This window comes from Ambystoma mexicanum, chromosome 6q (assembly GCF_040938575.1).
Source record: "Ambystoma mexicanum isolate Mex_15411 chromosome 6q, UKY_AmexF1_1, whole genome shotgun sequence".
In the NCBI taxonomy this organism is placed as follows: Eukaryota; Metazoa; Chordata; class Amphibia; order Caudata; family Ambystomatidae; genus Ambystoma; species Ambystoma mexicanum.
In genome coordinates this window covers 1,475,487,794-1,475,513,143 of record NC_090937.1, presented here as the reverse complement: position 1 = coordinate 1,475,513,143, position 25,350 = coordinate 1,475,487,794, and the positions used below count along the sequence as shown (strand labels likewise).

The following is a 25,350-nucleotide window of genomic DNA, read 5'->3' as shown; positions in this document are numbered from 1 at the left end:
CCGCAAAGCTCGGCTGAGGTGAAACTACACACCCTAGATGTGCGTAGGGCGGTCCCCTACTATGTAAATAAAACCAGACCGCTAAGAAAAACAGATCAACTGTTTGTCTCCGTAGCTACAGGCAGAGAGGGGGTTCGCGTCTCTAAAGGTGCCATCTCGAAGTGGATTATTAACTGTATCCAGCTGTGTTACTCACTCTCTGAAAAAACTCTGCCTTTCACGCCAAGGGCCCACTCTACTAGAGGCATTGGGGCCACTCTGGCTTTCATTGCAAATGTACCCCTTGACACCATTTGCAAAGCAGCTACTTTGAGCTCTATTCACACTTTTACTCAGCATTACTGCATTGACACACATTCCAAGGCAGATACACAAGTGGGACAAGCGGTTCTAAGACACTTATTTGCTCATGACCCTTCTCACATCCCACCTCCTTCTTCTGGTACTGCTTGCTAATCTATGCACAGCAAGTGGTCTAAGCAGATTCCACAAGCCTCAGAAGGGATACATTACTCACCGTAATCGTATTTCTGATGCTTGTATCTGCTTAGATTCACATGCGACCCACCCTTCCTCCCCTCTGAGAGAAGGCGCATGATTGCTTGTAGTCTTACCTTTCTGTCTATCTGCTTGGATTATCTGTACTCACGCTACTCCTCATGCTACCTCATGTCAGAAAAAATACAATCTGAGGATCCTAGACGCGTGAGGGATCTTGGGTACAGTGGACGTCACACTAGGGATAGTATTACTGGCACGCCCTGTGTCGACGCCCATTTTCGAGTTTTGAAAAACAAACTATAATACTCTGCAGCTTCCACTAGATGTCGGCCTATGCACAGCATGTGAATCTAAGCAGATACAAGCATCAGAAATACGATTACGGTGAGTAATGTATCATATATATATATATATATATATATATATATATATATATATATATATATATATATATATATATATATATATTATGGCGTCATGCTAGCGCATGGTTAAGTTTAAGACAAATTGTCTATGAAGATTCAACTCTTGCATGCAAAAAACTGTAAAGATTCCACAGTACAATTTCGTTTTAGCCACCCTCTTTCATGGACGGTTTCATATTTTAAAAATAATTATCGTTTGAACCGCTTTTAACATAGTATATTCCCAGAAAGAAAAACATTTTTCTGGCCCAAATATCCCCAAATTGGCCAACTATATGTTCTACATTTTTGGAATGCACCTAGATCTCATCAGGAATTGATTAAATGAAAAAGCAAGGTTGAAAATCAATTTGACCATTTTTGAGGTGTTAACGATTTAAGATTTATCTCTATATGACCCATGTGCTGAATGAATGTTTATATTGTATACAAACTATACACGTACATGTAGAATATGTACATTATGCACATGTACTAGTATATTTATGAAACTCACATCAGTCGTTAGATTGCAGGAGATGTAAATTGCATACATGAACTGTAAAATTCATATACGCCTCTTGTACATGCATAATGTGAGCTGTCAGATGTATGGGTGGTGTATAATACTTGAGCAGAATGTACATGTAGAAGGTGTATATTTGGTAGATATACACATTTCTGAAAACTTGCATGAAAAAAACTGAAGTTAGTTTTCATGAGATGTGAATTGCATTCAGGTGATGTACTCGGAATCAATGTACAGCTTCTATACAAAATGTATGTGTACATGTTCCTATTGCCTACACCGCACATTCTTACGACACTTGCTCTTACGACACACACTACACCCCATGCTATTACAACACGTAATCCGAATCCCAGTGCAGCTATAGAACATGTACATGTTATACATACATACATCATGTTCCGAATAAATTTCCATCTATACAAAATGTACATGTACATGCTCATACGCATTACACCAGTCTTGCGACACATACTCTTAGGACATGTACCTATGACACATGCTCCTATGATAGATGTACCTATGACACACAGACTTGCTGCACATACTCTCATAACAAACGCTTTTGCAAAGCACTCTTACAACACACTTGCACCACTTGCTGTTACTCTATTATGACACACAAAGAATCAGTGTACAGCTTCTACATAGAACAGGGGTCTGCAACCTGTGGCTTGCCAGGTGCTTTGGACTAAAACTCCATCGCTTCGTCAACATTGATTAAACTGGTCAGGGCTGATGGGAGTTGCAGTCCAAAACGTCTGGAAAGCCAACATTTTCAAACGCCTGATGTAAAATGTACTTGTACATGTAAATTACACAAGCTCAGAATCCATGCACAGCTTCTATATAAAATGTACATATACATTTCCCAAGCTCAGCAAAATGTACATATGTACATATACATTATGTACATTATACATACTCCGAATCATTGTAAAGCTTCTATACAAAAAGTATAGGTGCATGTGGAAGATGTATATGTATGCTGCTATACTTATTGTTTGTTTTATTTGCTTGTATATGAACAGTATTGCTGTAGTAAATTTAAACCGTATTCCTCATACACAATACCTTCATACACTAATATGGCAAGCAATCATACTACGTACTCCCCACAAAAAAACGCTGAAATTATAGAAAGCATTTTTTAATCTAGAGTTAAGGTTAATCTAACAAAAAGTCAAGTGTACAAACAGTGGGACTAACGATGTTAAGGTATGAACACTCACTATATACCTCTGCAAAATCAATCTTGACACTCGAAGTTTGAGCACTAATTTCGAATGGATTGTGTCCTCCCACGTATTCCGTATCTTTGATATTTCCAGTATCCAGCTTTGCTGCTTCAGAATTTTATTTTCAGCAGAGGGCATTGTGCGTTGATGCCTTTCGACTCAATGTCCCTCGGAGGCCTCCGTCTCGATGTCGACGTCACCACAGGTATATGTAGCCTGCGCAGCACCCGTTGGCCTCAGTTCCGTTTTTCTGAGCTTACGCTTCGGATGCGGTACGCCTCGTACCTTGACAGGAATATCTTTGAAATAATTATTCTATAATTACGTTATTTCTTCGAGTATCCGATGTGAAATGGCTTCGTCTTCGGGGTCGTCCACTTTTAGGTCCGACTTCAAAAAGTGCTGTGACTTCGGTGCGAAGATGTCCGTGACGGACCCTCACAGGATCTGCCTGTGGTGCCTGGGGTCGACTCCTCCGTCTTCGGAGTGTGAGCACTGCCTATCCATGATGGCCAAAGCCCTGAGAGAGCGTAGACAGAAGCTTGCAGCAGTTAAGACCCAAAAATCCCCCTCGACTCCATCAAAACAAAAAACTTCAGATGAGTCGAGAAAAGTTTCTCCTCGTCGCAAAAAGGCCAAACGTTGCCGGTCACAACGTGGTTCACACCATTCGTCGACCTCATGACATGGAAAGAAACGGCACCATAGATCGCCATCTTCCTCGTCTTCAAGTTCCTCACTGGAACGGGTTGTTTGCCCCACTAAATCAAGTTCAACCGGGGAAGGGTTTAGACTCCGAATGTTAAGGGTTTTCGAGAATGCAACCTTGCCCCCCTAGACTACACCTAAAAGACCATGCTCCGGTCGAAAGACCTCGGAAGCACAAAAGCTGTGCGTCTTCGAACCCGGCGGCCAAGTCTCCTCGAGAGCGATCCAATCCCTCGAGTCGAGAGAAAGTCCCCTCGAGGACTTGAGAGACTCGATTCCAACAGGATCGAAAAGTGTGCCGATAACTGTGGAAAAGCCATGGACGCTTCGAGCGTCGACCTACTCACCACCACATGTGTCGAAGCCATTGACACAACTGTCGAAGCCGTTGACAATTTTGGCATTTTCGGCTCATGTAACCACAAATGTCACCTAAATTTGAAAAGACTTTTGCTCCTTTGCCACGTTTAGATTTCTTCAAATCCCTCTCTTCAATTTATGAAGATGCAGAGGAATCTTCTGATGAAGAAAGACCCTTTGGGTTATAATTTGGAACACTGTCAGTGCCTGAGGCATTGATTTCAGAAGATGCACGCATGAAGAACTTGCAGGAATGCTTTCATGAGGCTAGTGGAATAGACACCTCACCAGAGGTTAAATTTGGCAGGGCAGACCCAGGTGACCATGCAGAAGTAACATACAGGCAAGGGTTATGGAGTACATGGGGTGGTAAAGACCTACAAGATGATCTTACCAACATCTTGGACGCAGGGCCTCAAGAGAACCCAATTGTACATTTTCATCAAGCCTTACAAAGGCGTGTGACTACTAACAGGGAAGCACCAGAGGTCATTCTAGATGTCAATTAGAAACTGACAGCAAAGTACAGAGTCTCAACCTCTGACCCTTTTTACCTGTCCAAGCACCAAACACTAGTGGTTCAGGCAGCCACCTCCACGAGTAGGCAAAATGCCTGTCCTACAATACCTCAGGATAGGGAGGACAAACATTATGATGCCATGGCCAAAAAGTTTTTGAAATTGGCCAATGCTACGTGCACATTAGCAAGGTTCACACACACCCTTTGGGAGTGCATTTCTAGGGCGGCTGACCATATCCCCGAAGGGGAAGAGCGAGACAGATTTCTAAATATTGTCAAGGATGGGAAAGATGCAATGTGCGAATCCCTCCACACTGGTCTCAAATCTGTTGACCGTATCAGCAGAGCAATGGCGGCAAGTATAGTGATGCGCAGATTTGCCTGGTTGAGAAAGTCAGGATTTGCCTCAGATGTACAATCCAGCCTTCTCAACATACCCTTTGACGGCACTCATTTATTTGGAAACAAAGCTGATGAGAGTTTGAAGAAGCTGCAAACTTCCAAGGCAGCAGCCAAATTCCTTGGTGCTGCAATGGGGCAAACTCTAAACCGGCCCACAGGTACACCCTGGAGGGGTAGGTCCTTTCGTCACTATTCACATTGGGAAGGGGCAGAGGACAGCCGGCGCAAAGAGGACAAAGAAGTATCCCCTGCGGTGGATGGGTAAGTGTACTAAAACCGCAACAGCTGACAGGACTGAGACCCATCTTGGACTTAAACTTCAACAAGTTCCCCAGGAAGGACAAGTTCAAGATGGTAACCCTTTCTCAGATCCTTGCTTCATGATTGGATGGTATCATTCGACCTTCAGGATGCTTACTTTCATGTGCCCATCCATCACAAGCACAGACAGGTTCGCCGTTGGCAGTTCTCATAATCAGTTTCGAGTTCTGTCATTTGGGCTGACCTCCGCCCCAAGGGTATTCAGCAAACTAATGGCGGTTGTGGCAACAAGTCTCAGGAGAGGGGGAAATCATGTTTACCTCTACCTGGACGATTGGCTGATCAGGGCCAGTTCCCCAGAAAAGGCCCTGGAACATCTCAGCTATCCTTTCACAGACTGGGCTTCTCCCTCAACTTCAAGAAGTCCCACATGATACCATCACAATGACTCCAATTCATCGGTGCAGTCCTGGATGCATCTCTGAGAAAAACCTCGCCAGCAGAGGTGAGCGCTCAAGACATTCTGCAGATGGTGACCAAATTCCAGAATGCCCAGCATCTACCAGCCTGTGATTTTCCAAGGTTGCTCGACCTCATGGAAACCTGCATTTTTCTGGTGCCAGAGGCTTGCCTGAGAATGAGATCTCTCCGATGGGCTCTCAGGACACAGTGGTCGCAATTCTCAGGAAGGATGTCAGACCTCCTACAAGTCCCGAGCAGAGTCTCGCTGGATCTTCAGTGGTGGGCCTGTCGGGAGAACATCTTGAAAGGATAACCTTTTTGGCAACCATGGCCGGAGATAACAGTAGTGACTGTTCCTCACTCACGGGGTTGGGTAGCCCATACTAACGATTTGACAATTAGCAGTCGTTGCTCTCCATCAGAGTTCAAACTACATATCAACCTTTTAGTGCTGAGGGCAATCAGACTAGCGTTAAAGGCCTTCCTGCCATCTGTATGGGGAAAGAATGGCCTGATAATGACAGACAATAGAGTGGCCATGTACTACCTCAACAAGAGAGGAGGTGTAGGGTCACTACCACTGTGCAGAGAGGCAATGCAGCTCTGGTTCTGGACAATATAAGAAGGAATCTCTGTCGGCAGCTCATCTAGCTGGAGAGAAAAACACGGCGGCGGACGCTCTGAGCAGGTAGAGCACAGTCTCCCATGAGTGGGAACAAGCTCAGAAAGTCCTTCAAGAGATCTTCACCCTTTGGGGAACTCCTAAAGTGTATCTGTTCGCGACTGGTGGCAACCGGAAGTGCGAACTGTACTGCTCAAGGGAATTTCCCCCCAGAGGAGCTCTAGAAGACGCATTTGTAGTGGACTGGGATTTTCAACTCCTGTACACGTTTCCTCCAGTCCCCGTAATTCCTCACATAATCCGGATTGGGCCAGGAGGATGTGCTACCCGGACCATCTGGACATGTCCATCTGCCCTCCAGTACATCTTCCACAAATAGAGGACCTTCCCTTGCGAGAGGAGGGTCGGGTTATCCATCTGGATATCGGGATGCTCAGCCTTCACGCATGGTTTCTGAGAGGCTGAGATACAAAGATTGGGACCTCCCGGCTAACGTAATGGAGATTTTGCTTTCGGCCAGAAGGCCAGTAACTAAATCTTTGTACCGCTGCCGCTGGAATAAGTTCTGGAGCTGGTGTAGAGATAGGAATGTTGACCCTTTTACATGTAATACACCAATGGTGTTATCCTTTTCATTACTTCTGGCAAATCTGGGGCTCCAGATTGGTACCATCAACGAATATTTGGCGGCGCTTTCTATTTTTAAGCGCACCGCAGAGGAGGTCTCTTACTTAAGATTCCTCTAATAGTACAATACTTCAAGAACTGACAAATGTTTTCCCTCCAATCCTGTTTCAAGTCCCACTTTGGGATCTTAACTTAGTGTTAAACCTTTTGATAGGAGCTCCTTTCAAACCTTTACACTCTTGTCCCTTGAGGCTACTAAATCTAAAAACCATCTTTTTAGTAGCAATTGCATCAGCCTGAAAGGTGAGTGAGCTACAGGCTTAATCCTCCAAGCCTCCTCGCACTGTCTTTTATAAAGACAAAGTGGTACTAAAAGTGAAGCCCATTTTTCTCCCCAAAATTGTCTGAGTTTCATCTCACTCAGAAGATAACGTTACCTTCTTTTTATCCTCTACGTCCTGGGAAGGAAGAGGAAAGGCTTCACAGGCTTGACCCTAGATGTGCACTGAGCTTTTACATCTCCAGATTGACATGGTTAAGACAAGAGGACCAGCTATTTATGGGCTATTCGGGTCACATATTAGGATTGGCTATTACCAAAGAAACTATATCCAGATGGAATTATACTGGCAATATTTAAATGCTACAAACTGGCAGGTAAAGATCCTCCCAAACACCTAAGAGCTCATTCGGCCAGGGGCATGGCAACTTCCTCTGCTTTACAGAGGGGAGTTCCGATAAGGGATATATGTGCAGATGCCACATGGTCGTCTGTAGACACCTTCACAAAACATTAGAATCTGCGTTTGGCAAAGCAGTGTTGCATTCAGTGCATACACAACCAGGATAAATTCATGTCATACAAAATTCTACTCCCTCCTCCAAATAATAGAACTGCTTTGTGACTCTATCAAAGATGAGGAATACTACAAAAAATGAGGTTCCCAGTTCTTACACTGACCTCTGGTGCGCCTGTCACTGCTCAGTTAGATCGAGAGGAGAGAAAAGAAACCAGCAGAGGAGAGCTCCCAGAAGACATCCAAAATTCCCACTTGACCTTTTTAATGTTTCCTTTTGCTATTGGGAACTACAAACTTACCACCAATGAGAATACAGCAGGGTAAAACTTGTTTACCTCAACCAATTAGCTAGTCCGTAGCTGGTCAATGTCTTTACAAGAGCTGGTATCCAAATGCAGGGGGAGAAGTAAGCTGAAGTACATGGAACTCCTGTCAGGGAATGGAATATTGTGCAAAAAGAGCGAGGAGGATTCGAGCAGACATATATACGAGAGTAAGGTCTAAGAGAGCAGGGCAACCCAGCAATTCTCCATGGTGGTCCCTGGTGATATAGCTCCAAAACTGTTTCTGTGCAAACAAGGTGCCCGAGTGAACTGGGCACTATATCCTTGAGTCTGTTTAAGGTTTGTTTGTTTGTTTATTTATAATGAGCACCAGACCCAGGGGCATCAGGGCGCAGGATACAAGGATACGTTCAGCTTGGTTACATGGGTACATGAAATGCATGAGCAACAATAGGTACATGAGATACATCGGCATAGATACAATAGAAATTACATGAGCAGCTAGATACTAAAGTGATCACAAGGTGGCAAGAAGCAAGCCCAGGGCCTGTGTGTTTACAGTGTCATGAAGCATGCTGGGCGCTCTACAGCCAAGAAGCTCACTGGGCACTATGACACTGAAACAAGACACTGAGATTAGACAAAATAGGGTGACGACTATCTTTTTGAGACTGGAAACCTCAATGTGTTTGATTGTTACCCCCTTTCTACACCTCTTGTTTAAATTATTTAGAGTAGACCTTGATTTTTCCTTAATCCAGAAATCCTTACAACGTATAGGCATTTATCCCCTTACCCATCCTGACACGTGTAGCATTTAAGAAACATATCGGTTGTTGTGTTACTCCATGGTAGCATCTCTGTTGTTAACATTGAAGTGACAGAAACATGTTGGCTGTCACTTAAAGGGGCTGCACCAGTTGCAAGCCTCCATCCATTCAGGGCCCCATTGTTCCTTTTGTATGCACCTCAGAAAGGAAACTGCTGCCCTTTTCCAGAGTTTGTAGAATATAGAAAGATGATGGAACATTTGTGTCCTATGGCCAGGTTTTGGAGCTTTCTTTGACAGATATATCTGAACACTTTGGACAATCTGGTTGGCATTGTTCTTTCCTTTTACTATTACTGTAGGGAGTTGCGAGCAATTAGGTTCTTACTCGTTGAACATGGTCCAATTCATGAAACTGTTCATTCAAGGATATAGAACAAATATGCAATTATTGGCAGAGCTGGAGAGCTTGAGTTTGTATGTGGGTACCTAAAGATCGCTATCAAAATATACCAATACATTTTTTTTACAAAAAGCACAGGCATGTGATTTTCAGATTGTGTATTTTATCATTCATAAATGACCGACTGTGCATATGTTCATCTGCTTTCCATTTCTTGGGCACAGTTATGTGGCGTTGCCATGCATGGTAATGTAATCAAATGTGCATAATTAGAATTTCCTTTGCCTATTGAGATGCTTTCTGAGATCAAAGTACCTTGGTTCTAACCATAGCATAACATGAGAAACGTAGCTGATGATAGGCATGTGATTGTTCAATGACCAGCAGGGCCCATATCGCAAAGTATGCCCTGAAGACTTTGTTCTGAAATAAAGTCTCCCTAGGGAGGATTTATTCTGAATTGGAATCTCCCCCTTGACAAGAAATGTATTTCCTCCCATTTTAAATCCTACACCATCTGGCAATATTTTAAAACCAAGGATCTGTGATCTAAGGAGCTTGTTGGGAAAGTCTTGTCCAAATAAGGGAAGTTACTGTTTTGAAGTATTGTTGAGCCTCCCCCTTGAAAAGGGGACTATCAAAGAATAAACTCTCCCTGAATAAACTCTCCTCCTTGATGGGGGGAGACTCTGCAGCAGAATAAACTCTTCCCCCTTGTAGGGAGAATCTGTAGCATTGTAACCACTCACCTCCCCCCCCTTTCATGAGGGAGACTATATAAGAAAAAACATTTCCCCCTTGAAGGGGCAGACTCTGTATCTAAATAATCTCTCCTCCATTTAGGGTTAGACTTAAGTCAAATGATCTCTCCTCCTTGCATGGGAGACTGTAGCAGAAAAACATTTCTCCACTGGTGCAGGATATATATATATCTATCAGGATAAACTCTTCCCTTGAAAGGGAGACTATACGGCATAATAATTGTCCCACTTGAAGGGAAATGCTCTGTATCAGACTAGAACCTCTTCTTGTCAGGAGAGACTCTGTAGCCAAATAAACTCTTCTTATTGAAATGGAGACTTTGTATCTGAATAAACTCTCCTCCATGTAGTAGGAGCTCTGTAACAAGATCAACTCTCACCCGTGATGGTGGAGACTCGTGCACAAGAAAAATCCTCCCCTTGAGGAGAGTGACTCTGTCAGAATAAAGCATCCTTTATTGCTGGAGAATTGGGTCTTGGAATACATCATCACCCTTAAAAGAAGAGACGCTGCATCCGAATACAATCTCTCTCCTGAAGTGAAAGACTCTTTATTAGAATAAATCTCACCCTTGAGTGGGGAGATGCTGTAGCAGAATACATCTTCCATGGAACTCTGCATCAGAATACACTCTTCCACCTAAGAGGGGGGGCATCTGTATCAGAAATAACTTTCAAAGGATTGTGTCCTTCCACGCATTCCTCATCTTTGATATATTTGTACCTCTGCTTGTAGCTTCGGAAACCTTTTTGCATAGTATCGGGTGCCGTGCATTGTCGAGTCGTGGCCCTCAACGGCCTCCGTCCTGTCGACGCTGGTATAAGTAGCTTGGGTGGAGCCCATTGCCTCAGTTCCACTTTTGCGCATGATCGGCAACTTCCAACGCTTCATCCACTCAGCGATTTCTCACTGCATATTTTTTCAAAATATTTGAAGTTCATCGAAAATGTTTACACCAGAGACCGGCTGCAAATGGTGTTCTGATTGTGGTGCTAAAATGTCAATTTAAAAATTCCATTACGGAACCACATCGGATCTGCCTGTGGCGTCTGGGTGTGGACCACAGAGTCAACAACTTCAGTTCCTGTCAACCTATGATAGTGAAGGCCTGCAGGAGCGGAAGGGGAATCTCGTGGCAGGTAGGCCTCTTTCTAAATTCCCTTCTACTCCTTCAAAAAGGAGGTCGTCGGATGACTCAATGGAGTTTTCCCCAGTGAAAAAGCACTCCAAACATTCGAAAAGCTTGAAATCCAGATCTCGTAATTCGTCTTTGTCCTCTCACAAGAAGAAGAAGAAACAACGCAATTGATCACGGTCGTCTTCGTCAGGCTCTTCTCCTGACAGACCACTGAATTTTCTAAGCAAGTCGGCATCTTCTGCTGACTGGAGAAAGTTTTGTCTTCAAATGCTGGAGGTTTTTTAAAAGGCGGCTCTGAGGGCACCTCCGAAAGAGCCCCAGAAAGTTTCAGAACCCACTGCGCCTGGAAAGACGAGCAAGCTATATTCTGAGACCACTACTCGTGTGCCAAAGAGCCCAGGCAGTAGGTCTTCTCAACATTCATCAAAGGAGTCTTTGTCTCAACACAAGCTAAAATCAAAAGCTTCCTCCTCGTCTCTTGTAAACGAGCGGGTACCTGGCCCATCGAAGCCAGTGCCACCGTTGAAGTCTTTTAAGCTGGTGACACCCTCAAAGCCTTTAACACCATCAACGTCTTTGAAGATTTTGAAACCTACTGTCGAAGTGTTGAATCTTTTAAGCCTCTGCCTAAGGCAGATTTCTTTAGGACCATCAGGTCCATTTAAAAGGAGGAGGAAGATGATAATGCACCATTTGGCTTTGAACATGGTACTGCCAATGTACCTGAATAATTCATTTCAGAGGACTCCAGAATGCAAAATCTGGTGGACACTTTAAAAGAGGCTAGTGGCTTAGACACCTCACCAGAAACAGATTTTGCCACTCCTGATGCTTCAGGTCATTCTGACCCCTCATACAGAGCAATGATGGGAAAGGTCACTGAATATCTGGGATGGGAAAAACCAGTAGCAATCCTTAAAAAGGATGATTTAACTGACATCCTCAATAGGGGCCCTCCAAGAGAACAAGTGTTACCCTTCCACAATGCTTTAAGAACTTGCCACTTTCTCCACAGGCTGGGCTTCTCACTGAATTTCAAGAAGTCCCACTTGACACCATCACATAAGCTTCAGTTTATTGGAGCATAAGTGGATTCATTCTAGGGGAATGCCTTGCCCCCAAGTTGCAGACTCAACTTCTTTCGCGGATGGTCCAAAGGTCCCAGAATGCCCAATCTCTTCCGGCCTTCGACTTTGAGGTTGCTCAGCCTCATGGCATCCTGCATTTTTCTGGTTCCAGAAACCTGTTTGAGAATGAGGTCCCTTCAATGGGCCCTCAGATACCAGTAGTCTCAGTTCTCTGGCAGAATGACAGACCTTCTTCAGGTCCCGAACAAGGCCACTCAGGATCTCCTGTGGTGGGCCTGTCAAGAGAATGTGATGAAAGGAGAACCCTTTTGACAACCAGAGATGACAATTGTGACAGATGCCTCCCTCACAGGGTGGGAGCCCACATGAACGACCTTTCAATCGGCAGTCATTGGTCCGAACTTCACATCAACCTTTTAGAGGTGAGAGCAATCAGACTAGCGCTGATTGATTTTCCGCTTCAGTGCTGGGAAAGTGTGTCCAGATAATGCCGGACAATACAGTGGCCAGATACTACCTCAACAAGAGAGGGGGATGTAAGGTCACTTCCTCTGTGCAGAGAAGCAATGCAGCTCTGGGTTTGGACACTAAGAGAAGGAATCTCTCTGCTGGCAGTTCACCTAGCCGGAGAAGAAAACCGGCAGAGCACTATCTCCCACGAGTGGTAGTTGGCTCAGGAATTCCTTCTTGAGATATTCGCGCTTTGGAACCCCTCAGGTGGATCTGTTTTCATCCAGTGTCAACAGGAAGGTTGACCTATTCTGCTCCAGGGAAATACATCAAAGTGGAGCTCTAGGAGACGCGTTGGTAGTGGACTGGGAATTTCCCCTTCTGTATGTGTTTCCACCAGTTCCCATCATTCCTCATATCAGGAGGTTGAGGACATTTGGGAAATCCATAATCCTTATTGCTCCGGACTGGGCCAGAAGAATAGGATGCCCAGACATTCTAGAGATAGCCATCTGCCCTCCAATTCATCTTCTCCAAAGAGAGGGATCTCCTTCATCCAGAAATCAGTACTCTGAACCTTCACGCCTGGTTTCTGAGAACACAAGGAGCAAAGATTGGGACCTTCCGGAAGATGTAATGGATGTGTTGCTTTCAGCCAGAAGGGCAGCAACAAAATCTCTGTGCTGCTGCCGTTAGGACACATTTTGCAGCTGGTGCAGAGATAAGAGATTTGATCACTTTACATGCAAGATGTGTACTGTATTGTCATTTTTGCTTCACCTGGTCCATCAGTAAAAGGTTATTTGGCAGCGCTTTCTTTTTTTGAGCTGTCACCTGATGAAGTGATTAAGTACCGCTTGGACCGCTTGCAGACGCTGGTCCCCGCTCGTTTGTGTGTTCATTGGACTTGGATCTTTTCAAAACCTCCTTGTGGACGTTAAGGTGATTAAGGTGACCAATTCAAGTGACCAAGCTGTGTGTCAAGTTTCAAGCTTATTGCTTATTTCTGTTTGTTTCAGAGCAATGTTTGTTGTGTTTGGCACACCCTGTTTTGGTGCAGCCCACTGAATCTTCTACTTCATGAGAACGCTTGCGCACCCTCGTGTTCAAAGTACCGTGATTAAGTACTGCTTGGCCCGCTTTGCCCACGTGGCAGTGTAGGTGCGGCTCTTTACGCCTCATATTAGTCGTAAGAATACTATAAGGTACGCTATTGCATAATTTTATGTCGTTTTTCCAATAATCCTTAAAATTCGTGTATGCCATTGCATTTACATCCCATTTCTAACACGATGGCAGTGTGTGGAATCAATAATAGACGTTCCTCACATACCATTACCCTCAGTCCGGTAACAAAACCAAAAATGTTGCCCAGTGAATCATCAATGCCCAAGTCAATACAGACAAGCATTACGGCTTTCCCGTTATCACAAAACTATTATACTGGACCCACGACACGCCCGTTTGGAACTGCGGGCATTAATCAGTTTTCCTTACAGGCGCGGATGCACTCTGCGGTAATTCCTTCAGAAAGGCAATCACTCGTTGACTGCACTATGTTGCAAACTGAAGATGGTGGCGTAGATAGTGATCATATAACGCCGCCTTCGCCAGTGAACCTAGATCAATCTATGGAGTGTTAAGAGTGGTGCAGATATTTCGATTTACGCAAGTCAATGCGAATCTCCAATATCCATTTACAGCAGGCGCACCTTGCAGTGTGAAAGAGGCTCTATGAACTCTTCGATTCAGTCTGCCTCCTCATTATACGCCCAACCCGAGCCTCGATAAGCTAGTAAACCTGCTAGCCTTACTAGGCAAGGCAATACCCTTTCTCAGGCCGTCATGATTGAATTTACACCTTCTGCTATAAATACAACCATGCTAAGCCTATTCAAACGATTTGAAACCCTGCACCTGAAGGTGACAAAACAAGCCGCTCTTTTAGAAGTCATGTCACATTGGATGACCTCAAATCTAAAGACCCCACATGAGATTATCTCCTCCTTGGCAGCTGTCCCGCCAATGGCCGTGCTGGATTGTAACGTTGCAACAACCCTTAATGGTAACACTCCGGCATCGTTGCCAGCATTTGCCCAGATAATACGTACGGTGGTACCTGAAGGAGAGACCTTAAGCGAACACATCCAAGATAACTCATGGATCAGTATTGGGCATGATGAGAGGTCACTACTTTGCTCCCCGGTCCGAGTTGCCCAGACGGCGGAGCTTTCTTTGATGCCTGAGACAATTAATAATCCAGAGCCTCATAAAAAAAAAAGCAACAAAAGAAAAAGAAAAGAATTGTGAGGAAGACTCTTATAAAGAAAACGAAAAACATGACAGCACCGAAAAACCACGAGAAACCCTCTGACCTCATTTTTCAAAGCCATCATTGGGGTGCCCAAAGCCGCAGGACCAATCCAACAATTAAATCAGGTGTTGCCACCTTTTGTACAGGTAATGGATGCACCGCTGAATGCAAATCTTGGAACTCTTACTGACTCAACCCAAGCTACGCATGATGATAGGCCTGTAGCAAATCATCCTTTCCTCCCTCATAAGCCGCCCCCAGTGTATTCACCATTAAACAGACTTATAAAAGTTATCGAACAAACTAAGCCCAAAATCGTAAAGAAGCCACTGGTAAATGTTCCGGTTTCGTCGAGCCTGATGCCTAATAGTGCATCTCAAGTCATTCCCAAAAGTCTGTTCGATTGAGAGCATCAAAAAAGCAGTGGACGCATATTTAGATAAAACAACTTGCGACCATCTCGACTAGCTTGATCAGTAATGTAGTGCCTCATATACCATCAGTGATGTCCCGGACCCAAATTCCAGTGCCTAATATCAATGTGAATGTAGATATGAATGCTCCTGTTGGCCATGCCCAAATACCATTGCAACCCACTTTAAATATGCATTTAGATTGCTTGCAAAAATCAGATACATCCAGCTCAGCAAAATAAGATCTTGAAGGGAATCGGGGTGTGAATATAGAGAGCTCCCGGCAGCCGAACATTCATAACACTTGTCACTCACTAATTATGAAGTGTCGGGGGGACTCCTATAGATTGTACGACCTTAATAGACGAAGTGTCTTAAACATATTCAATGAGGTAGTTGAACTGGAGGACATTAACACTGGTGATATAGATCAGGTAGAGTTCATTTCAGAACAATCCTCCTCGATTGTAAGACTTTGGATTCCATCTGTAGTGGTTCTAAATGCGATTTGTAAGGCAAAAATTATATTATTCAATATGGGTTTCGTAATAGCACAAGATCCAGCACGGTCGAAGTTATGATGAACAGTTGGATGTACCTTCCAGTGGGTATCCGTCCATTTGTAATGATCAAAGGCACATCTATCAGACTATTACACCATATCCTACTAAAGCATAACTAGTGAACTCAAAGCCTCTTTCCTTCATTTCGTTGGCTAGCTGAAACACGAGGGGCCACTCCCACTTACAAAGCTCAATACACAATCTTGATTAGTTTTATGATATATTTGTATTTCAAGAAACATGGCTTTTGACATCGCCTGTGTGGGATAATTATGATATATCATTGGTGCCTGCAATTGCAGGAGCCAAGGGAAGACCATCCTCTGGCGTACTGGTGGCTGCCAAAATGACGTTGGGTTTTGTTGTGGAACCGTGGCTTTCTCCAAGTCCATTTATACAATTGGTCAGGCTGGTGAGTGCTCAGGGCCACATTGCCCAATTGAATATATACCGCAATCCTGCAGGTATAGCAGATGATGTATTTTATCAAGATTTGCCGCTAATGATGGACTCAATCACCATGGCGACAGACATTACTGCCACTATATTAGCAGGTGATCTTAACATTGATTGTATAAATACAAGGTCTTGGCGTTTCCATCAGTAGGCTGAGAGATTATTTTCCTTTGTGAGTGAGAGGAACTCGTAGATGATCAATGCTGCTGTTAGCAGTGATATTCCCACGTATAGTACATGGCGAAGAGAAGCCCAAAACAGCATCATTGATTACATTTATGTGGATAGTAATCTCTTTATGCAGGTTTTAACCTTTGAAATTGTGATTCAGCTGAACAGTGATCATAATCTACTCTCTTTAAAGATTGTTGATACAGTCACCTGAACCAGTGCAGCCGCACTGGCATAAACAGGTGTTATTGGTGAATAACGCTAAAACACAGTTCTCATGGTCTGTCCCGAAACTTCTAGCGCTGAACAAAGCAGTGGAGCAGAATTGTGATGCATTGCTCGCAATGCAATACACTGCCATTCTCTCTCAATTCAAGAATAACATCACTAATATTGGCAGACAATCAGCCAAACATTTGCATGTTTTTGACCCTGAGGTTCACGCTAGGCGTGCCCTCTACCGTAGGGAGAGAAAGTCTATTTTAAAGTCATCTATTGGGTTCCCATATGCTGCCTTAAAATCGGCTTAATGTCAGTATCAAAACTGGCTACGAGGTCGTAGATACCTCTATTCCTACAGGACAGTGAGGCAATGTTGAGAGTAGAGACTTCCAAAAAATCTGCTGAAATTTGGACACTACTCAATAACAGGAGTGCGCACTACCAAATTTACACACAGGCGAATGGGGTGCAAGAGCAACAATGGGTCACTCACTTGACACAGCTATATACAGATATACGAGTGGATAACTTTGTGTATGAAAGAAGAACTAAAACTAAGTGGCTAGTTGAGTGTTCAACCAGTACTATTGAAGCCTACATCATAAAAGCAAGTGGATCTCGGGCAGTTGGTCCTGATGGGTTAAATAATGTAAGGTTAAAATCCAAATTCCCATCTATGGGTGACTATTTTCAATAACTTATTCCATCAAGTTCTAAAGACGAAAGTCTTTCCCCACTCTTGGCAAACATCTTTAATAGTCCCCATTTTTAAGAAATGAGACCGAACTGTGCCGGAGCACTCTCGGCCTATTGCGCTCTTAGATATACGCCTGGCAAGATATTTGTAAAGTTAATTTTAAGAGACTTTAACACGTGGACATTATTGAATCACCTGCGTGACCCCCAGCAATCTGGTTTTGTAGCTGGAATTGGCACCACTATAAATTAATTTTGCTTGAATGCATTGAAGCTGCAATGTCAATCTTCTAAGCAAGCAGTCTTTTTTGCTTTTGTGGATTTACACTCCGCATTTGACTCTGTGTCACACGTACTGCTGATGTTAAAATTAATTAGAGATGAATATCCTCGTCACTATGTGACATCATTTATAGTTTCCATTCAAATACATCTATTCGTGTTCGGCTAACATTGGATGGTCTATTGTCATGCTTGATCCCCACCTCACGTGGCCTCAAACCGGGGTGCTTGTTAGCCTCAGCAATATTCAACTACTTTATTCATGATGTGAGATCAGTTTTTGAAACCGCATGTTCCGATTCCCCTAAAATCAATGGGAACACCATTAAGGCGTTACTGTATGCAGACGATTTATTTCTGGTATCAAAAAGGCTGATGGGACTCCAAAAATTATTAGCAGCCTTTGATTATCATATACATCAGAATGAATTGAAAATGAACACAGCTAAAACGCAAATCGTTCAATGTACACCAAATAGGCGCTGCAAAAATTTGAAATCATGGTCGATCATTCAAATCCAATTAGCCATTCTCCTGAGCTACATCTACTTAGGCATGGTTTTCGAGGGAGTTGTCTCAGCAAAGGGACATATGGCTTGCGTTGAGCGTAAACTAAATACAGCCTTATCCCAAGCCAGGGTTATATTACATCGTTATGGGAAATTTTCATTCACTCCAGCCTTGCTATATTGGAAACAGACGGCAACACCGTGCATACTGTATGGTCTTGAAACATTAGAGCCTTTACCATCAATTGTTTTGAACAAAATCGAAGCAAAATGTTTGAGACAAATACTTCATCTACCGCAATGCATATCTGGCCCCTGGATCCGTTATGAACTGGGGATAGTATCGCTCAACGCCATCTATCACTGGAGATTATGTGCCTTACTTCGAAAGTGCATAAAATCGACCACGTCAGATCTACTACTTAAGACCTTGTCTGCATATTTGTTTTCCAGTCAACATAAATTTGTATAACAATGGTTAACAACTGTCTATCATATTCTTGTACATGCTAATGTAACAATTGATCTGTTGTTATCAAACCCAGACAAGGCCAAGAATAACATCTATCGTACAGACTGGATTGACAACAGAGAGTTGTGTTTACAATACAAAAGTGCGTCTACTGACATTTTTCATGACAAACTATTAGGCTCGCTGGAACAATATCTGTGTAAATCTCCACCTCCACATTATTGATCATCTATAATAAGATTCCGTAACATTCTATGGTTAACCAAAGATTTGATGTGTCAAGTCACAAGATCTCAGTGGTGGCAAATGTTTGCCGTTTTTGCCAGAATTGTGATTGTACAGAAACTATTGAACATCTGATTGTACATTGTCCTGCCATCATTGGACTGAGGGCCATTCATTTTGCTAAATATGTTACATATTTGAGTGCTTTAGAAGAACAACAGTGTTGGTCATTCTTGCTGAGTAACACATGGTGTCCCTATTCAAGTTTTCACTGTGCAATTTGTAACTTCTCTGAAATTAGAATAAGGTATTTCATTCTATTTTTAAGGATCTTATATTCGTTTTTCATTGTCATCAATGGAAGGATAAGATGTGTTTGATAATTTTGAAATTTTTAAGTGTGGAAGTAACCTGTTTGGTTGTAGGAATTTTGTGTTATGTGTATGTAAGTCAGTAATTGTATTATGACACCTGTGATATTTGTACAACACTACCAAGCGGGTCGTGCAATGCCGGTGATTCGCCCTCATGCTTCCTCCTGTATCATTCACACTACACTTGTCAGCATGCCATGCAGCACAACACATGACGTCGACACATGCACATCACAACACGCTATCCGGAAGAATTGTCAAGCTCAAAACTAAAACAGAACATATCAGCAACTCCAGAAGGGAGCTTCATTGGCTGAAAATCGAAGATAGGGTGCATTTCAAAACCTTAACCATTGTTCACAGATGCATCTACGGAAAGGCACCAACCTACTTAAAAACTAGGATCAAACCATACGTTCCTAATAGACCACTGAGAACATCCCAACTTGTTAAAATTGCTACGTCACCTCACAAACTCAAAAGTGGCTTAGGTAGAGCCTTTCCAACCCTTGCAGCCAACCTTTGGAACAACCTACCAGACCACCTTAGACTGGAAACCAACTACTTGCGTTTTCGCAAACAGGTAAAAACCCATATCTTCAAATAAACGGCCATCACGGCATATACCTCAGTTAGCTTAATTCTATGTGACTGTCCCGTCTGCTCTGTCTAATCACTATCTGTTCCGTCCGTTCTCGTGTCCTTGTTTCTGCGCCCCGAGGCTCGCGAGCTACCGGCGCAATATAAATATTCAATAAATAAATAAATAAATAAATGCTGCATAAAAGGTACCAACAATAAAGAGTCTGTGCTCCTTAATTGTTTCTCTGCGGTGAGTGGAATTCCGGTTCCTTTTATTCAGCTTTTTATGTGTTTCCTGACCCCGGCTCCGCTTCTCCTGGTCTGGTTTGGCTTTCACTACTGTTTTGGTGCTTGGTGCTGCCTGCTTTCTTCAAGGACCTGCCTTGTGTTTATAGATCTGCTTTTTGGTTCTCTCTGCCTGTTGTGTTGACTTGGAACGTTTGCTCAACCTGCATTTTGACCCCGCTTTGTTATGTGACATGGATTTCGTATGGATTTCCGTGAACTGTGGTGTCTTCATTGGAAAACTCTGCTCTTTGGTCCCTGAAATATAGTTCCTTGGATGCTTCCTGGATTCAGCCCCCCTCGCCCTTAGGGCCTGATTCACAGAATGTTTTCCTATGGGATTGCGCCATTATAAAACGGTCTGTGAATCAGGTCCTTAGTGTCCGTCTTTGTGCCGTCTGGTTCAGGCCCCTGCTTTTCACCGTAGGACTTTAGTGTCTGCTGGTAACCACGTCGGGCGGACACCTCAGGCCTATGGACTTGTAACACCTGCCCGGAATACATAAAGGTGCATCAGCCGTTTAATATCCTGAATCAGGTAGCAGTAATACAAGGGGGAAGGGGATGTTTCTGTCCGTCAATTGGGTCTGCTTGTGACCATAACTGTGTTTTTCTGCTTTTCTTCCTCTCTAGCTCAAGCAAGTTAATTATGTATTCCTGCGTTTTCACCTGAGCCCGTGGCCGCCACAGTTGCATTCAGGTTCTGCGGCGGTGCTCTCAGGAGGAAAGTCTTCCTGGATTGGGGACCGCTGCCCTTCATACTTCTTAATGAAGGGCAACGGCAGTCGCAGAGGGGACCTACAGGTCAGTGAGGACCCACAGGTCACTGCACTTAGCCATAGCAGGGATGAAGTTTAACTATCTGGCCTGGATGTCACCACCACAGCCCTGTGGGGACAATGTCTAGGAAACCACCCCTTTCATCTCCCCTGGGCAAAACAGTACCTTCCTCCCAGGGCACAGGATCTCTCTGTGGGAGGTCCCCTGAGACTGGTGCTTCAGTTGCAGCCTGACATAATAAAGCCATTGTCACACCAGGGTGCAGGTCACTGGAGTCCTTTTGCTGGTAACAGACATGGAAAAAGTTTGGAGTTAGAGTAGCCCACATAAGAGAGTATGCCAGTAGAGGTGTTCCACCTTCTTGGTTTTCCACTAGCGCTCTCTGCAACTTCTGTCATCCCTACTACCTGCAGACAATGTACTGGGAAAGATGTCAGAAGGCAAATACGTGTTACAGCAGCTTGGATTGGACTTAAGATAATAAGCTTGCTTTTGAGCAACCCCGCTGGAGCAGTTTACCTTTTATAAGGACAAGGAAACCAGTCCTTAGTTGATTCATCGCTAGATTCTACAATTCTATTAAATAAAAGAACTGTTTGGGGACAGTCTATCCCAAAGTTCTCTGCCATAGAAGTGAGGAGAGAGAGAGCTCAGAGGAAGAGATAAGCTCTGCTTCCTAACCATCCGCAGAGAACACTGGGTGGGAGGGGTGACCTCTGTCTGGACCAAGAGCTCTCTGCTGCCTGTGCCCTGGAAGCAGGAACCTGCTCACTGGAAGTGAAGGAACCCCTGTAGGTGCCAGTCAAGCTTCCTGGAGTGGAAGTGGAGAACAAAGGACTTGCCTTGTCCATGGAGGGCCCGGAGTGTGCTTCCTAGGTACCAGAAGTTAAGAAACAGCTGGAATCCTGTTTTAACACCTCAGTGATATCTTTGAGCCAGCTGTCTGTGCGCAACTTGTTTCAAGCCGCTGCAGGACCCAGTGCTGCTTTCTGCACTCTACGTTCTTCAAACTGCTGACCTGTTCTTCATGTAATCCAGACAACGGCTCAACCCACTGCAACTAACGCAAACATCTGCTGGAAACCCAGTACTCAGTCTGGAATGCTGACTTGATGCAGTAGAAGCATTCTTTCGCCACCCTCTCTACCACAACCAATTTATTGGAATCCATCGACTTGACTGCCTCGAACGCTGACTCGGTAAATGTAGCAAAGAAACGTGAAACACCTAGAAACGTGGCTCGGTGCTTGTAAGCCCCTAAAGACAGGAAAACACTTACATTGGTGCTGACATCTTTTGCCTGACCACCCCTGCTTATCAACACAATGTATACCTTCTCATCAAAAGTCTGCTTTCTCTGCTTCGTTTTTCTTACAGGGGTGGGCCTTTAGTGTTTTTTAATTCGTTTTTTGCTGTTAAATATTTGTATAGAACCATGAGTGAACATTATTATATTTTGGAATCCTTGTACTAATGCTGTTTGGGTTCCCACTGTTACCAGCTCACATGACCTCCTAATAGTATATTTTCCACCAGGTCCAAAAGAGGTGTACTGTTGTGCCTTTATAACGCGCTTAATACCGGAGACCAGTCTCTAAGCACGGGACCGGGATTGAAACCTCACGTGTAGTGTTTATAAATTATAAATTGAGTGCTTGAAGGCACACCTGGATAAGACCTTTTTACTAAACCAGTAGCCCTCCAACACTCTAATGAAATCATTAATTAGCAGAAGACTGCTTTGAAAAAACGGTGGTGGGCACTTAGAGCCCTTAGAGCACAACGTTTGATGGTAAGGCTTGAAAGCTAGTTCAAAGAGATCCTAAGGGGATGTGTTTTTTTGCGGGGAGGGTCTGGAATTTCGTAGGAATGGGCATAGGGATTGGCATGGCCATGAACAGTCAGTGGGTAGGTAAATAACCAAACACCACCTACAAGCTTTGTGTCCCACCTCATAAATGGCATTTCTCACTCACTGTATTCTAATGACATAGTTTCGGCTTGTAGAAGCGCCTCCTAATCGCTAAAACTAAACATACCTCCGGACTCAAACTGTTAGCAGATGTTGAATTCTAAGCAGGTTCAGATAATAATTACCCCTGGCATATTGCAATAAAATGTACAGTACTGTTTAAGCCGTTGATATCTAGTTTTCTGCAAATCTATGAAATTATTTTTTTCTATCATCCTTTGATCCCTGACTCTCAGATAGCTCAAACAGCCTTTCCTGAAGGAAGAGCTTAGTGCATACGAATCCAATCTCCTGCTTTCCTTTCTTTAAACAAGTAAAGTTTATAGTGCAAAAGATGGGGCAAGAGAGTATTTGTCCCCCAGAGATCTCATTTCAGGGTGAAGTCTCCGGGGAGAATTCGTTTTGAAATAACATCTCCTGGGTGAGTGTGTACAGGGGCGAGAATATTTCACAACACCTGCCCAGGCAAGAGAAGGCTGTACCACCGCCAAGAGCCCGTTTCTCATGCTTCTCTGCTTCAACGCATGAGGCTCACTTTGCTGCCTGCTCCAGTGAGACCATGCTGTTGCCTCCCTATCCCTTCATTATTATTTTTTTATTTCGGTTTATGGTTTCTTTTAAACCTTTGCCACATAAAAAACAGAATAAAACAATAAAAAGAACACAGCAAAATGTGTCCTGTCGAGCTGAACAGTCATAAGGGAACAAAAAGGAGCAGAGAAGAAAGAAGAAGAGAAAGACTATGCCGGCCTATAGGAACAAGAGGCAAAGAAAATACAATAGGATTAAGTAAATCAGTATCCCTTTATAGCACTCTTAAGACAAATACTCGCCATACACAGCAGCGCAATCGCTACGGATCCCACAATTCCTGCTGATCACTTTTTTTGTTTTTACAGAGCATTTGAAATAGAAGTGATTTATAAGTGATTCATTTTTTTTTTTTAACAAGACGTTCTTAACTTTTCGTCGATGAGAACTGCTAATGGTGCATTTTTATTCTTAAAGCACAGACAATGCACCAGTTGGCTGCTAAACGTATTGCTTCATCCAGGACAACTAAAATGTCATACAAAAATGTTATAAACTATTTCCCTTATTTTCATGTGTTGTTATTTAACACACCTAAAAGCGTTTATTGTGTTGTAGAGTTTCACATTGTTCCCACGTCGTACTTGACGTATGTGTTTGTCAACCAATGAAAAACAACCAGTTAACTTTTTCACACATTTTGATTTGAGACTTAAAGTATTGAAAGTATGTTTAGAAAGCCCACAGGCCATTTGTTTTGTTGCTTTCGTCTGAATTGCATTCTGGTATTTGTAGTCTTCCATCAAGATGACAGGAAAATGACACAATTGTGCTCGTTTTTGCTTAAAATATTTGTGTGATGTGACGGCAGGGTGGACCACCACAATGTCTCAGGTAGGAAGTCCAAGGGAGTTTATTTTAAAAAATATAGACAAGATAGGCTGACTCCAGACTTGTAGGAAAGGTATTTTGGGTCACTGGGATCTCTCGGAAGATGGCTCTTAGGAAAGTTTTCGCTTTTTAGCATCTTTCCCTCCATGACAATGGAAGGCCAAACATTTTGCTTTTATTTCTGAACTCTTCACGCCACTTCACTTTTACTCATTGATATAGAAAAACGGACTAGTCCTTAAGGCTGTCTGTACTGTCAATCTGTTTCCCCTTCCTTGTTACATGTTATCTATTTTTTGGGTAACTCTTTATCATTGCACAATGCATCTTACAATGCAGTGACATAGGGTTTATTTTGTATGACCCAAGACTACACTCAAAGGGATGATTATTTGGTTACTTTGCATGTGCCTAAAAGACAAGTTGGTGGCAGCAGTTGCATTTTGACAATATTTTTTGTAAGCCTTACCACGTTTGGCTCCCAACATGGAGGTGCCACAAAGTTTAAATTACTCTTTTGGCCCTCTCCTCCTGTGGCCTTCTTCCAGCTCTGCCAGGTCAGGAAAATCATTTTATGGTCCTGTAATTTCCAGGAAAGCCTCGATTTTCACGGGCTAGTGCAGGGCCATGCGTGTGTGTTCGCAGGAAGTGGGCTGGGACAGTCTGGCCCCAATCCACATGCAGGTTTCTGTATGTCTAGAGTGCATGCATGAGTTTCACCATCAGTGGACCTGATTGGACCACTGCTGGGGTGTGTGTGTGAGGGGCAGATCTTCCATTTGGTGAGAGCTGAGTTTCTGTCTTACCTGAGCCTCTTGATAAGAAGAGGAGTCCTGCTGCCATGCATCAGAGATCCTGGAGAAATCCCGCAAGGATCCAAGTATGCTGCCCAGCTGTGAAGACCGTGGACTGTCCTAAGAAGGCCTGGTGATCAACTTTTGCTGCAGTCCCAGTGGAGCCCTGTCTGGCTAGTGATCCTCAGAAGTCCTTCAGTGGAGCTTCGACCCTTGGAGTGGTGGGACCAACCATTCCTGACGTTGGCATGGTGTTCTGCGAAGAAGAGCCATCGTAAGTGCCCCTGGATCACCCAGTGGCTGACTAGCTCAAACCTTTTATTACTGAACTTCGGACTTTGCCGTTCTGCATTTCAGCCCAGAACTTCTGGGGCCGCTAGCATGTCCTACAAGAGTCTTCTCTGCGCAATTTCAACGTTCCAGCATCCATGGGACCCGAGAAACAAGGCTGACTCTGACTGCAAAAACTGTGTCCCCTCCTGTCTCTGTA

The 25,350-nt window shown here is 43.7% G+C and overlaps 1 protein-coding gene across 9 annotated transcripts in view; it reads left to right on the top strand.

The window, feature by feature from the left end:
- Nucleotides 1-25,350, top strand: part of KRCC1 (lysine rich coiled-coil 1) — a 520,596-nt gene that overhangs the window by 136,661 nt on the left and 358,585 nt on the right. The window lies entirely within an intron of this gene.